We start from the raw sequence: 16,331 nt of genomic DNA on the forward strand, positions 1-16,331 counted from the left end.
TGGGCAGAATGGGTGGAGTCAGAGAGGGGGGTATAGGAGGAGCCTGGGCAGAATGGGTTGGGTCAGACAGCAGAGGAGGGGCTTAGGAGGAGCCTGGGCAGAATGGGTGGAGTCAGAGAGGAGGGGCTTAGGAGGAGCCTAGTCAGATTGGGTGGGGTCAAATAGGAGGAGCCTGGGCAGAATGGGTGGAGTCAGAGAGGAGGGGCTTAGGAGGAGCCTAGTCAGATTGGGTGGGGTCAAATAGGAGGAGCCTGGGCAGAATGGGTGGAGTCAGAGAGGAGGCGGTATAGGAGGAGCCTGGGCAGAATGGGTGGGGTCAGACAGCAGAGGAGGGGTTTAGGAGGAGCCAAGTCAGAGTGGGTGGGGTCAAATAGGAGGGGTATAGGAGGAGCCTGGGCAGAATGGGTGGGGTCAGACAGCAGAGGAGGGGCTTAGGAGGAGCCTAGTCAGAATGGGTGGGGTCAGACAGCAGGGAAGGGGCTTAGGAGGAGCCTAGTCAGATTGGGTGGGGTCAGAGAGGAGGGGCTTAAGAGGAGCCTGGGCAGAATGGGTGGGGTCAGACAGCAGAGGAGGGGCTTAGGAGGAGCCTAGTCAGATTGGGTGGGGTCAGAGAGAAGGGGTATAGGAGGAGCCTGGGCAGAATGGGTGGGGTCAGACGGGTATGGGAGGAGCCTGGGCAGAATGGGTGGAGTCAGAGAGGAGGGGGGTATAGGAGGAGCCTGGGCAGAATGGGTGGGGTCAGACTGGTATGGGAGGAGCCTGGGCAGAATGGGTGGGGTCAGACAGCAGAGGAGGGGCTTAGGAGGAGCCTGGGCAGAATGGGTGGACTCAGAGAGGAGGGGCTTAGGAGGAGCCTAGTTAGATTGGGTGGGGTCAAATAGGAGGAGCCTGGGCAGAATGGGAGGAGTCAGAGAGGAGGGGGTATAGGAGGAGCCTGGGCAGAATGGGTGGGGTCAGACAGCAGGGAAGGGGCTTAGGAGGAGCCTAGTAAGATTGGGGTCAAATAAGAGGGGTATAGGAGGAGCCTGGGCAGAATGGGTGGGGTCAGACAGCAGAGGAGGGGTTTAGGAGGAGCCAAGTCAGAGTGGGTGGGGTCAAATAGGAGGGGTATAGGAGGAGCCTGGGCAGAATGGGTGGGGTCAGACGGGTATGGGAGGAGCCTGGGCAGAATGGGTGGAGTCAGAGAGGAGGGGGTATAGGAGGAGCCAAGTCAGATTGGGTGGGGTCAAATAGGAGGGGTATAGGAGGACCTTGGCAGAATGGGTGGGGTCAGACGGGTATGGGAGGAGCCTGGGCGGAATGGGTGGGGTCAGACGGGTATGGGAGGAGCCTGGGCAGAATGGGTGGAGTCAGAGAGGAGGGGGTATAGGAGGAGCCTGGGCAGAATGGGTGGGGTCAGACAGCAGAGGAGGGGGTTTAGGAGGAGCCAAGTCAGATTGGGTGGGGTCAAATAGGAGGGGTATAGGAGGAGCCTGGGCAGAATGGGTGGGGTCAGACGGGTATGGGAGGAGCCTGGGCAGAATGGGTGGAGTCAGAGAGGAGGGGGTATAGGAAGAACCTGGGCAGAATGGGTGGGGTCAGACAGCAGAGGAGGGGCTTAGGAGGAGCCTGGGCAGAATGGGTGGGGTCAGACAGCAGGGGAGTGGCTTAGGAGGAGCCTGGGCAGAATGGGTGGAGTCAGAGAGGAGGGGGTATAGGAGGAGCCTGGGCAGAATGGGTGGGGTCAGACAGCAGAGGAGGGGCTTAGGAGGAGCCTAGTCAGATTGGGTGGGGTCAAATCAAATCAAATCAAATAAGACTTTATTTCGGTTAATATTTCAAACCATAAAAAGTACATGCATTGATTACATTATCAAAATTGCAACAATACATTTTTAAAAAAAAAAAAACATTATTTAAAAAACACGTTATACACAAATATCGTTAAAAATCATCATGATTGTTAAGTAGCAAAAGTGTCCTACTGGTCCTGATCATAGATCTAAGCAAGTTCTTATTCTCAGTGCAAGTTTTAAAAACGACAAAATATGGAGTACACAATCCTGGTGTAGGAGCTGCAAATACATGAGGGCAGGTCTAATTTGTTTAAAATCCAATGTTCTCAGCAAATCAACAAGAAAGTAACGTCTGGGATAGTCATAAAACCTACATAAAAATATAAAATGTAGCATGTCCTGAGGAGACTTCCCGTCGCAGCCACAGGGAGCTACATGTTTGCTAAAAATGTCTGATTTAGGTCTTATTAAAAGCTGCTGAAAAGTGTTGAATCTGAACCTAGTCAGTAGGAACTTTTCATGTGAGCTAAAGGCGCAGGCCAGATAGGGCTCCATTCCACCACACGACTTTAGCATAATAAACTTTCTGACACTTGGTTTCAGCAGTTCCACATTTTCTCTGTCCGCCAGTTTAAACTTTAAAAAGGCTCTTTTGACCGCTGTTATGTCCCCCTTCACAATGCCACTCGGGTGGGAGAACAGTTTAGGGCACCCCAGCATTTCAAAGCAGAATTTCAAATATTTTAACCAGGGGATGCGCATACAACTATCCTGAGATGTTACATCCCGTACAATCTGGTGGGTGAGTGGTATCTCTGTGTTAAGCCAAAGCGAGACCCAGCAGATCAGGGGCTTCAGTGCTAGATTATCGCATAAAAACGGTGTCCCTAACTCCTCATGCACAACAAGGTTCGGGGTACTCGAAGGAACACATAGTAACCGTTTGAAAAAGGTGTTTTCGGTAACCTGTAATTGAGTATTTGACACATAGCCCCACAATTCACTACCGTATACCGCCGTCGCTACAGACTTGGCATTATATAACTTAATCATTGCAGATATTGGTTTTTTTCCTATCTTTTTCGCAAGATTAAGGGTAGTTCCATTAACCCTCAACATATCATTTTTCTTCTTCGCCAGATGAGGGGCCCAACTTAACTTCGAGTCAAAAAGCACACCCAGATAGGAAAAAGTCTCTGTTACCGGGATGGGGCTGTCATCAAGCTTAAATACAAAGTTCTTTCTTGGGCGTTGGCCAACCTGCATTATATAGGACTTGGAGTTATTAACCATTAAATCCCTATCAGACATGAAAAGATTAAAAGCAGTTAAAAGTGCCTGAAGCCCCTTCTCCGTACGCGAGATTAAAACCGCGTCATCCGCGTATAACAGCACAGGGATGCCCCTTCTTCCTACTCTGGGGCAGTCTGCCTGTATAGATTGTAGAGCTGCATCCAAATCGTTAATATAAAAATTAAAAAGAAAAGGGGCAAAAATACATCCCTGACGTACTCCTTTATTTATCATAAACTTGTCAGTGGTATCCCCATTAGATGAATATCTTACATTGGCACTGGTTTGATGATGCATATCCACCAGGAGGTCGACAATCCCAATGTCGACTCCCTTCGCCCTCATGTATTGCCACAGCCTCCCCCTGTTGACACAGTCGAAGGCTGACGACAGGTCCATGAAGGCGAGGTGGATCGTGCCCTTCTGGGCCACTGTGTACTTGCTGAGTATGAGGAACAAATTAAGACACTGAGTGATCGTGGATCTGCCCTCACAGAATCCATATTGAGATATAGACATAACATTATTTGCAGATGCCCAACCAGTGATTCTCTTCAACAGAACTCTCCCGATAACTTTAACCTTTGAATCAATTAGGGAGATTGGACGGTAGCACGATGGGCTACCCCTGTCTCCCTTTTTGAAAACCGGGACAATTGTTGACACCCCCCAGGACACTGGGCATCCTACCACTGTGGCAGCATTAAAAACCGCCATCAAGATAGGGGCCCAGAAGTGTGGTCTGGACTTAAATAAATCAGGGGGGATGCCATCTGGGCCGGGAGCTTTGTTTGATGTCAGACCTTCTATGGCTTCAAACACTTCGCCGCACTCAAACCTGAATGATCCTTTAGATTTACTGGGAAAGCTCTCACCAATACCAGGATCGGCTGACAAGTACAGAGATTCAAAGTGACGAAACCAATCCTCTTTCATAATACAGCACTCCAACCCATCCCCCGGTTGTTCTGACAGGAATGGTTTTTTTACTAACTGCCAGAACTTCGTGCTACTATTTAAGGTCTCGGGGTCCAAAAGCTCATTCCAGGCCTCCACACGCAAAGTCTCCTTATGTTTTTTAAGGGTAGACTTGTAAACTTTGCGACAGAGTCGGATTTTCTCCTGGTTCCGTGGTACATCTGCCAATACTGCCTTCAGGTTACGGGCAGCTTTTGAGCACTCTTGGTTAAACCACCTTGGCCCACATTTCTCTAGGTTTCCCTTAGATGGTTTCGTGAGTAACCCTGATACTTTCCCCGCCAGAGCTTGAAAGGCATTAAGGACCCCCACCGGATCCGTCCCTGTACAATTAACAATTTCATCTGCACAGGATTCCTCTATAGTTTTATACAGAAGGTCTGGGGTGACAGTTGACCACTTTAGGCGCCGCCTCCCCTCAGTCGTGGTCAAGTTGCTTTCAAGGCGTAAGGGCATGACATCTGAAAGGCCAAAACCCCTGAGATAAACCACCAGGGGGTTGTGATCACTAAACTCACTTTTGCTAATGTCAAAGGATTCTAAGAAAGGCAACAGAGCTTCAGAAAATAGCATGTGGTCAATAAAGGTGCCTCTACCATGCCCCTTAAAAGTCGGAGTGTCAAAGCTTTTACCGGGATCTCTAATTTCCATACCCATTGTTAAAACTAAATCGTTCATCAAGGAATTACAAAATTCACCCTCTGCTGTGTGTGCAAAATGTAGCCCATCTGCTCTATTGCAGTTTAAGTCCCGTATACATTTCCTAAGGGGATCGCCACAGAGGTGCACATTGAAATCTCCCATGACCATTAGATTAAGGCTGTGTTTCTTCATGGAGACATTAATATATTCATCTAGTACAGTCAGTTCGTTAAGTGCTAGGGTGGTATTAGTAGCATTGTAAAAATTTACCAGTCCAACCCTATTACTTTTGGCAGACAAGACAATACCCTGGACACATAAACGTTGGACATTAATGGTGAGGATACTTGAGGTTATCAAAACAGAAACAAAAATCACCAATCCTCCCTTTGGTCTTCCTCTATTGGATGAGGTTGCTGGCACAGAGAACGCTTTATAACCTTCCAAGAACAATTCGCACTCCACATCCCAAGTCTCTTGGAGACAGATAACCTTAAATTGTTTAATGAAGGAGACCCACTTTTCATCTGCCATTTTAGTTGCTAGACCCGCAACGTTCCAAGACACAATATTCACACATTTATTGGACTCCTGTGGGTTGGTAGAGTCAATATTGCATGTTAATTCAGCTACATTTAATCCATCCTTGCCCACAGGTACTTTATGTCAGTCACACATATCAAGACCGGACAAAAGTTCGTATCTGTTATGTGTGTTGACGTTATAGGCCATCTGGCGTTGCCCTCCAGTGTCAAGTCTATTCCCTGGGTAAGATGGAAGACCTAGCCCGCCAGAATTAACTACATTGTATGTAAATTGCATCCCATTATTCCCAGTGTTCGGGGTCAGAGTATCAAACCGAAATGTTGGCCTACTCAGTTGTGGGGATGCCATACAGAGGTGAGCATAAAAATAACCCAGAGGACGAACACAAATACTACTCTCATTGTAAACCAGGGATGCAGCTCTCAGCAACACAGTTGCCACATGTTGGGGGTGTCTAAAATTAACCACAATGCAGTCCCCATTTCCCACTTTGTTAGAAGGCCCTACCCAGTTTACCCTTCTAACTAGCGTTATCTGGTCTGAGTACCCAACGGGGAAACCACAGTTCTTATTTAGCCATGAGACTGTCTTATTTTTTAGTGAGTCATATGACTCGCCATATGGAGATGCCGGATGGGTGCCAACTGCAGGGACATTTGTTAAGACCACCACAAAAGGCGCACAATCCGGAGGAAGATTTAGATAGCGGTTTCTTCTGTCAGGTCTAGTGACTATCTTGTTACCTGTAATTGGAGGTGAGCCTACCCGTGGCTGCGGGTTTCCTGTTATAGGTTGGGGGAGGCTAACAGGGGCTGGCCGCTGGGGACCATTCCCTGGTATATTCTGTGCACCTGCCAGATTGACTACTGCTGGCACCTTTTTCCCCTGTACAGCTTGGGTGGCCCTTATTTCTTTTAGTGTAGTACTAATATCTCCAGCAGCCTTTTGCTGCACGGAGAGAAGCCCCCCAAGCCTGCCTACTTCTTTTGTAAGGGAATCGATTTTTTCCACTAGAGGTTTGAGAGCCTCCTCTATCTTCATCCCCAAGCTGGTCTCCATAATTGCGATTAAGGCAGTAAACTGCTCATTAGTAATGTTAATACTGGCATTCTGCTTGGGGGGGCCTGAGTCAGCTCCCGTGAACACAAAAGGATTGTTAGCTGCTGACCAGATGTTATCTGTAGTGTGGGTAGGGTTTGCTACCGCTAAGTTGCTAGTTGGTTGTCCCCCTTTACGTGATGCCGTCTTTCTACACTGCCTAAATGGCCTCTTCTTGGGTGATACCCCCTCGCTTGCTTCACTAATTATATCGGGTTGCTCCCTCTCCCCCGAATGTACCATAGCCACAACATTTATAGTGTTGGGTGTTTGTGTCAGCATACATGTTGACGGGCTGACTGGTGGCTGGTCATGTGCCCTCGGAGAGGGCATTTCTATATTGGACAGACTAGCCCTGTTAGTGGCCTCTATGTCTTGTACAGCAATCAGGGGATCATCCTGTGTACATACTATGGTGTCTCCTTTCCCTAATGAGGCACGTCGATCGCTATTTATCTGGGCGACCTTTTTCACCATATAGTTGTCAATGGCAATTTGTCCCAGAGGCATGTTGCCTGCTTTAGCCTTTGACATTGCGATTGTACAATACACACTATAAGAAATTAAACAGTGCTAAATCAGATCCCTACCAGTTGTAGGCACAATATTTAAAGTGTCTCAGTTGCTACAGGAAATCAAGCGAACAAAAAACAATAATAAGGGGCCTACCCAGTCCGAGCAGCGTTTCTGGCCCAGACCAGACTCCTCAGGCCTCGGAGGGCCACAGAGGGCCCGCCCTTTGCCCGGGCTTAGCCTGGGCGCTCCCGCGCGCGTCTCGCGGGGCGAGAGGGGGTGTCAGCCTTTATCCGGCGCCTCCGGCGCTCACTGCGCGTCACGGGCGCGCTTTCCAGCAGAGGGAATGCTGGGGAGTGTAGTCCGGTCTTGCGGGACGCCTCCCTCGCCTCCCGGCGTGTGCCTCCGCTTCCTGGTTGCTGGTTGCTCCGGCCGTTCCCCTCACGGCAGTGCCCGTTGGCACGTTGGACAGGTAAGCCTGGTGTTCCCCCACTGAGCTCCCGGGGGGTCAGCCTTTATCCGGCGCCTCCGGCGCTCACTGCGCGTCACGGGCGCGCTTTCCAGCAGAGGGAATGCTGGGGAGTGTAGTCCGGTCTTGCGGGACGCCTCCCTCGCCTCCCGGCGTGTGCCTCCGCTTCCTGGTTGCTGGTTGCTCCGGCCGTTCCCCTCACGGCAGTGCCCGTTGGCACGTTGGACAGGTAAGCCTGGGTGGGGTCAAATAGGAGGGGTATAGGAGGAGCCTCGGCAAAATGGGTGGGGTCAGAGGGGTATGGGAGGAGCCTGGGCAGAATGGGTGGAGTCAGAGAGGAGGGGGGTATAGGAGGAGCCTGGGCAGAATGGGTGGGGTCAGACTGGTATGGGAGGAGCCTGGGCAGAATGGGTGGGGTCAGACAGCAGAGGAGGGGCTTAGGAGGAGCCTGGGCAGAATGGGTGGAGTCAGAGAGGAGGGGCTTAGGAGGAGCCTAGTCAGATTGGGTGGGGTCAAATAGGAGGAGCCTGGTCAGAATGGGAGGAGTCAGAGAGGAGGGGGTATAGGAGGAGCCTGGGCAGAATGGGTGGGGCCAGACAGCAGAGGAGGGGTTTAGGAGGAACCTAGTCAGATTGGGTGGGGTCAAATAGGAGGAGCCTGGGCAGAATGGGTGGGGTCAGACAGCAGAGGAGGGGCTTAGGAGGAGCCTAGTCAGATTGGGTGGGGTCAAATAGGAGGAGGAGGAGCCTGGGCAGAATGGGTAAGGTCATAGAGGAGGGGTATAGGAGGAGCCTGGGCAGAATGGGTGGGGTCAAATAGGAGGAGGAGGAGCCTGGGCAGAATGGGTAAGGTCATAGAGGAGGGGTTTAGGAGGAGCCAAGTCAGAGTGGGTGGGGTCAAATAGGAGGGGTATAGGAGGAGCCTGGGCAGAATGGGTGGGGTCAGACTGGTATGGGAGGAGCCTGGGCAGAATGGGTGGAGTCAGAGAGGAGGGGCTTAGGAGGAGCCTAGTAAGATTGGGTGGGGTCAAATAGGAGGAGCCTGGGCAGAATGGGTGGAGTCAGAGAGGAGGGGGTATAGGAGGAGCCTGGGCAGAATGGGTGGGGTCAGACAGCAGAGGAGGGGTTTAGGAGGAGCTTAGTCAGAATGGGTGGGGTCAGACAGCAGAGGAGGGGCTTAGGAGGAGCCTAGTCAGATTGGGGTCAAATAAGAGGGGTATAGGAGGAGCCTGGGCAGAATGGGTGGGGTCAGAGGGGTATGGGAGGAGCCTGAGCAGAATGGGTGGAGTCAGAGAGGAGGGGGTATAGGAGGAGCCTAGTCAGATTAGGTGGGGTCAGAGAGCGGAGGAGGGGTTAAGGAGGAGCCTAGTCAGATTGGGTGTGGTCAAATAGGAGGAGCCTGGGCAGAATGGGTGGGGTCTGAGGGCCTAGGAAGGGGTCATAGATGGAGGAGGATCCTGACTTATGGTGGGGAACTGCAAAAACTTTTTTAATGCACTCCCTATACTTTCTGATTTCTGTTGGGAGGGGGCAGTCGGGGAGCAGTATTAAAAGGTGCTTAGGCGCAACGTGAAGAGCGATGAGGTGCACAGAATGGCATGCCTTCCAGGTACTTTTTGGGGGGGCTACCATTATTTTTTATTGCTCTGATCCTCCCTCATGGGGTGTACCCCAAATGGTTAGGGGCAACGGGGGAGGGGGGGTGTCAAAAAGCTGTTTGACAGTTTCTGTTTCCAACAGGGGTCACCATACGATTCTGCTGCAGTTATGGTATTGAAAGGTACAACAAGGAGCATGTGAATGTATTTTTGCAGGTGGGGTGCCCCAAAATTTTACTGCCAGCAGCAGCAGCCCCCCTCCTCCCCACCCAGCAGATTGGTATAGGTACCTTTAGGACATTTCTGTTGAAAAAAGAGGCTATAGCGAATCGTGCTATGAAATCCTAGAGTACTAACATTTGCTAAATAAAGGTGGCATCGGAGCATACGAATGAGGCAGAGAGAGGCTACTGTTGCCAATTGGTTTGGTGGGTCATAGTGAATAACCTTGGCATGCAAATAGGCAGTGTGAGGATTGGCAGTGTCTGTAGAGAATTTTGGCATGCTCTTCAGCTTATTTTTTCCTCCTTACGTTGGCTATGAACTACAGAGGAAAGGCCCGGCCTTACTGTTGGACAAAACATGTATTTATGATTTTAAGAAGTGTAGTCTGACTGTACTGAGAGGGGCTGTACAGTACGGTAAATGCCTGTATACCCCTGCAATGTGCATCCAACTGTCACTTGAGATTCAATAGCGAACGAAGCAGCTGGGTTACTGACTGAATGTAAATGGAAGGCACATAGCAAGGGTGTTTGTGGTCACTCAAATGATTGAAACCTGGTTGATGCACTACCAAAGCTGGGGTTCCAGGAGGGAACATTTGAGGGGCATTGAGATGGTGGTGCCCAGAGGTCAAAATACGTTTCAGAGACAGAGAGGTACTGCGGTCCTGGTCCCACATTGGGGGTAGTCAAAAGTCCTGCTAAAGATTTCTGTCCAACTGTTACCACGTTTTGTGCAGCCTGGCTCCCTCTGTAACGATTCCCCAGTGTCTTTCGATCCTACAGATGACTGTAGCAAACTTCCCAAATTTTTTCTTGGCCTCATACCCCCAAAGGAGTGCCTGACATTTGCCAGCCTAACGATACTCACATTCTGGGAAAAACCTCACTAACCATGCATATTTATGCACCACACATGGCAAATCCTTGCAATTGCAGAACATCATATCGCACTTGTCATCTTTGAGGTGCTGTAAGTATTTGGATTTGAGGGAAATATTCATCCTTGCTTGCTCTCCCACCTGAAGTCTATGGTGCTGCTGTTCCTTTCTCACATGTCCCTACAAAGAGACAAGTGACACACAGACTCAATCACTCAGCAAACATATATGCTTTGACGCTTTCATCTTGCTGTTTACCTTCCAAATGTTCCCCCTTCACCACAAATACAGGCCAGCCATTCCTCATCCCCTCAGTCATCGTAGTCCTTCACTCCTTAGGCCCTGCAAGACAAAAATTACCAAGAATCATGTCAGCAAGAAGAAGAAAAGCCTCAGTGTGCTCTTTTGTTCATACTGCTGCCCACTAGTAACACTTCATGGCCACTGCAGCTTAAGAATGGGACTGAGAAGAGGGCTCTCCTATGCAAATAATGTCCTCCCATGCATACTTTCTTCTGAGACGGTCGGCGGCTTGTGCCGTGATACTGCCTCCAACATATGGTCTTCAACCAAATTTTAAAAAAGCCCACCTGCCTTAGACAAAGGATTTTGCCACTCGAAGGAAGCACATGGGGACATCACCATCATTTAGCAGGGTCCTAAATTGCCTGCTGTCCGCCTGTATACAGAACAAGGACGTTTGTGGCCGTTTGTGAGCGTTCTTCAAAGGAAGGAGGTGGGTGAATAAATCCAAGATGCCAGGGCAGGCCCAGCCCAGCCCAGTGCAGCCCAGCCCGGCACAACGCACTGCTGTGGAGGTCCACTCCTTCACATCCTGCAGCAGGCATGATGCAGATCTACTAGAGCAAAGGCTTGACTCTGCTCTTGTCTGTCTCTTAAAGGAAACAATCTTTCCAACTTCTTATTGCACCTAATAAATGGACTCTAGCTAGCCTCAAACTCAACCCATCATTTCATTAGCCAGAGCTCATACTTGACCTTTATTTCTATCCAAGCTCACTGGCACCAAACCTCTGATTTGAGCGAGTGGCTCACACTAAAATGAAAAATCACCATCAACCAACCTATTTTACAATAAGTGTAGCACCATCCTCGCATTCTTGTGCTCAGTTATAACCCCCAATACCACAATTGCACTCTGCAATTCACCAAACTTAAAGGACAAAGAATGACGACATTGATAAAGGAAGATAAGGCCTTGTTCCTAGCACCTACTTGAGAAATAGGGCGGTTGGTAGAAGGTCATGAGAGAAAACATATGAAATGTTGGGAGACACCTGCCAAAAAAACCACTAGCAAAAAAAAAAAACACTGTTTGAAAATTTCCCACCTTGGGATACTTCTACAGCACTGGCAGGATTCAAACCTTGGCCTGTGAGGGCTGTCCCCCCCAAAGGTACAAGCCGTACCTTTGAGCTATCTCCTTGGTGGTCTAGAGGAATGCAGTAGTAACTATAAGCAACATACAGGCCTTGGTGTCCTTTCCTGTGGCTTCCATTGCACATTAAATGGATGACCATGACATAAGGACAATTTGATAGGCTACTTACATGGAAACCAGAAAAACACTTAGCAACAAAAAAAAAAGAAAATCACTGTTTGAAAATTTCCCACCTTGGGATACTTCTACAACACTGGCAGGATTCGAACCCTGGCCTGTGAGAGCTGTCCCCACCAAAGGTACAAGCCTTACCTTTGAGCTATAGCTCCTTGGTGGTCTGGAGGATTGCAGTAGTAACTATAAGCAACATACAGGCCTTGGTGTCCTTTCCTGTGGCTTCCATTGCACATTAAATGGATGACCATGACATAAGGACAATTTGATAGGCTACTTACATGGAAACCAGAAAAACACTTAGCAACAAAAAAAAAAAGAAAACCACTGTTTGAAAATTTCCCACCTTGGGATACTTCTACAGCACTGGCAGGATTCGAAACCTGGCCTGTGAGGGCTGTCCCCACCAAAGGTACAAGCCTTACCTTTGAGCTATAGCTCCTTGGTAGTCTGGAGGATTGCAGTAGTAACTATAAGCAACATACAGGCCTTGGTGTCCTTTCCTGTGGCTTCCATTGCACATTAAATGGATGACCATGACATACGGACAATTTGATAGGCTACTTACATGGAAACCAGAAAAACACTTAGCAAAAAAAAAAAAAAGAAAATCACTGTTTGAAAATTTCCCACCTTGGGATACTTCTACAGCACTGGCAGGATTCGAACCCTGGCCTGTGAGGGCTGTCCCCACCAAAGGTACAAGCCTTACCTTTGAGCTATAGCTCCTTGGTGGTCTAGAGGATTGCAGTAGTAACTATAAGCAACATACAGGCCTTGGTGTCCTTCCCTGTGGCTTCCATTGCACATTAAAAGGATGACCATGACATAAGGACAATTTGATAGGCTACTTACATGGAAACCAGTGTGGTCCAGTGGGTAAGTTCCTGCCTTCCATCCAGGCAACCAGGGTTCAAATCCCGGGTTCGGCACCAGGTACGTAAATTGGTAAGTAAAATGTGTCTGTGTGTTGTGTAAGAGTGGAATCATGCCTAGCGAAAGAGGGATTGCAGATTGGTCGGTAAGTAAAATAGGTGTGGAAAGAAAGGTGAAAGAAAGAGAATGGGTGTTGTCTGTAGGAGGAGGACTCTGGGCAGGTCGGGTGGGGTCAGACAGCAGAGGAGGGGCTTAGGAGGAGCCTGGGCAGAATGGGTGGGGTCTAGGAGGAGGAGGAGCCTGGGCAGAATGGGTGGGGTCAGACAGCAGAGGAGGGGCTGAGGAGGAGCCTTGGCAGAATGGGTGGGGTCAGAGAGGAGGGGTATAGGAGAAGCTTGGGCAGAATGGGTGGGGTCAGACAGCAGAGGAGGGGCTTAGGAGGAGCCTGGGCAGAATGGGTGGGGTCAGACAGCAGAGGAAGGGCTTAGGAGGAGCCTAGTCAGATTGGGTGAGGAGGGGTATAGGAGGAGCCTGGGCAGAATGGGTGGGGTCAGACAGCAGAGGAGCCAAGTCAGATTGGGTGGGGTCAAATAGGAGGAGCCTGGGCAGAATGGGTGGGGTCAGACAGCAGAGGAGGGGCTTAGGAGGAACCTGGGCAGAATGGGTGGGGTCAGAGAGGAGGGGCTTAGGAGGAGCCTGGGTGGAGTCAGAGAGGAGGGGGTATAGGAGGAGCCTGGGCAGAATGAGTGGGGTCAGAGAGGAGGGGCTTAGGAGGAGCCTGGGCAGAATGGGTGGGGTCAAATAGGAGGAGGAGGAGCCTGGGCAGAATGGGTAAGGTCATAGAGGAGGGGTATAGGAGGAGCCTGGGCAGAATGGGTGGAGTCAGAGAGGAGGGGGTATAGGAGGAGCCTGGGCAGAATGGGTTGGGTCAGACAGCAGAGGAGGGGCTTAGGAGGAGCCTAGTCAGATTGGGTGGGGTCAAATAGGAGGAGGAGGAGGAGCCTGGGCAGAATGGGTAAGGTCATAGAGGAGGGGTATAGGAGGAGCCTGGGCAGAATGGGTGGAGTCAGAGAGGAGGGGCTTAGGAGGAGCCTGGGCAGAATGGGTGGAGTCAGAGAGGAGGGGCTTAGGAGGAGCCTAGTCAGATTGGGTGGGGTCAAATAGGAGGAGCCTGGGCAGAATGGGTGGAGTCAGAGAGGAGGCGGTAGAGGAGGAGCCTGGGCAGAATGGGTGGGGTCAGACAGCAGAGGAGGGGTTTAGGAGGAGCCAAGTCAGAGTGGGTGGGGTCAAATAGGAGGGGTATAGGAGGAGCCTGGGCAGAATGGGTGGGGTCAGACTGGTATGGGAGGAGCCTGGGCAGAATGGGTGGAGTCAGAGAGGAGGGGCTTAGGAGGAGCCTAGTCAGATTGGGGTCAAATAGGAGGGGTATAGGAGGAGCCTGGGCAGAATGGGTGGGGTCAGACAGCAGAGGAGGGGCTTAGGAGGAGCCTAGTCAGATTGGGGTCAAATAGGAGGGGTATAGGAGGAGCCTGGGCAGAATGGGTGGGGTCAGACAGCAGAGGAGGGGCTTAGGAGGAGCCTGGCCAGAATGGGTGGGGTCAGACAGCAGAGGAGGGGCTTAGGAGGAGCCTAGTCAGATTGGGTGGGGTCAGAGAGAAGGGGTATAGGAGGAGCCTGGGAAGGTTGGGTGGGGCCAGACAGCAGAGGAGGGGCTTAGGAGGAGCCTAGTCAGATTGGGTGGGGTCAGAGAGAAGGGGTATAGGAGGAGCCTGGGAAGGTTGGGTGGGGCCAGACAGCAGAGGAGGGGCTTAGGAGGAACCTAGTCAGATTGGGTGGGGTCAAATAGGAGGAGCCTGGGCAGAATGGGTGGGGTCAGAGAGGAGGGGGTATAGGAAGAGCCTGGGCAGAATGGGTGGGGTCAGACAGCAGAGGAGGGGCTTAGGAGGAACCTAGTCAGATTGGGTGGGGTCAAATAGGAGGAGCCTGGGCAGAATGGGTGGGGTCAGACAGCAGAGGAGGGGCTTAGGAGGAGCCTAGTCAGATTGGGTGGGGTCAAATAGGAGGAGGAGGAGCCTGGGCAGAATGGGTAAGGTCAGACAGGTATGGGAGGAGCCTGGGCAGAATGGGTGGGGTCAGACAGGTATGGGAGGAGCCTGGGCAGAATGGGTGGGGTCAGACAGGTATGGGAGGAGCCTGGGCGGAATGGGTGGAGTCAGAGAGGAGGGGGGTATAGGAGGAGCCTGGGCAGAATGGGTGGGGTCAGACAGCAGAGGAGGAGGGGTTTAGGAGGAGCCAAGTCAGAGTGGGTGGGGTCAAATAGGAGGGGTATAGGAGGAGCCTGGGCAGAATGGGTGGGGTCAGACTGGTATGGGAGGAGCCTGGGCAGAATGGGTGGAGTCAGAGAGGAGGGGCTTAGGAGGAGCCTAGTCAGATTGGGTGGGTCAAATAGGAGGAGCCTGGGCAGAATGGGTGGGGTCAGACAGCAGAGGAGGGGTTTAGGAGGAGCTTAGTCAGAATGGGTGGGGTCAGACAGCAGAGGAGGGGCTTAGGAGGAGCCTAGTCAGATTGGGGTCAAATGAGAGGGGTATAGGAGGAGCCTGGGCAGAATGGGTGGGGTCAGAGGGGTATGGGAGGAGCCTGAGCAGAATGGGTGGAGTCAGAGAGGAGGGGGTATAGGAGGAGCCTAGTCAGATTGGGTGGGGTCAGAGAGCGGAGGAGGGGTTAAGGAGGAGCCTAGTCAGATTGGGTGTGGTCAAATAGGAGGAGCCTGGGCAGAATGGGTGGGGTCTGAGGCCCTAGGAAGGGGTCATAGATGGAGGAGGATCCTGACTTATGGTGGGGAACTGCAAAAACTTTTTTAATGCACCCCCTATACTTTCTGATTTCTGTTGGGAGGGGGCAGTCGGGGAGCAGTATTAAAAGGTGCTTAGGCGCAACGTGAAGAGCGATGAGGTGCACAGAATGGCATGCCTTCCAGGTACTTTTTTGGGGGGGCTACCATTATTTTTTATTGCTCTGATCCTCCCTCATGGGGTGTACCCCAAATGGTTAGGGGCAACGGGGGAGGGGGGGGTGGCAAAAAGCTGTTTGACAGTTTCTGTTACCAACAGGGGTCACCATACGATTCTGCTGCAGTTATGGTATTGAAAGGTACAACAAGGAGCATGTGAATGTATTTTTGCAGGTGGGGTGCCCCAAAATTTTACTGCCAGCAGCAGCAGCCCCCCACCTCCCCACCCAGCAGATTGGTATAGGTACCTTTAGGACATTTCTGTTGAAAAAAGAGGCTATAGCGAATCGTGCTATGAAATCCTAGAGCACTAACATTTGCTAAATAAAGGTGGCATCGGAGCATACGAATGAGGCAGAGAGAGGCTACTGTTGCCAATTGGTTTGGTGGGTCATAGTGAATAACCTCGGCATGCAAATAGGCAGTGTGAGGATTGGCAGTGTCTGTAGAGAATGTTGGCATGCTCTTCAGCTTATTTTTTCCTCCTTACGTTGGCTATGAACTACAGAGGAAAGGCCCGGCCTTACTGTTGGACAAAACATGTATTTATGATTTTAAGAAGTGTAGTCTGACTGTACTGAGAGGGGCTGTACAGTACGGTAAATGCCTGTATACCCCTGCAATGTGCATCCAACTGTCACTTGAGATTCAATAGCGAACGAAGCAGCTGGGTTACTGACTGAATGTAAATGGAAGGCACATAGCAAGGGTGTTTGTGGTCACTCAAATGATTGAAACCTGGTTGATGCACTACCAAAGCTGGGGTTCCAGGAGGGAACATTTGAGGGGCATTGAGATGGTGGTGCCCAGAGGTCAAAATACGTTTCAGAGACAGAGAGGTACTGCGGTCCTG

Source organism: Lissotriton vulgaris, chromosome 1_1 (genome assembly GCF_964263255.1).
Source record: "Lissotriton vulgaris chromosome 1_1, aLisVul1.2, whole genome shotgun sequence".
NCBI lineage: Eukaryota > Metazoa > Chordata > Amphibia > Caudata > Salamandridae > Lissotriton > Lissotriton vulgaris.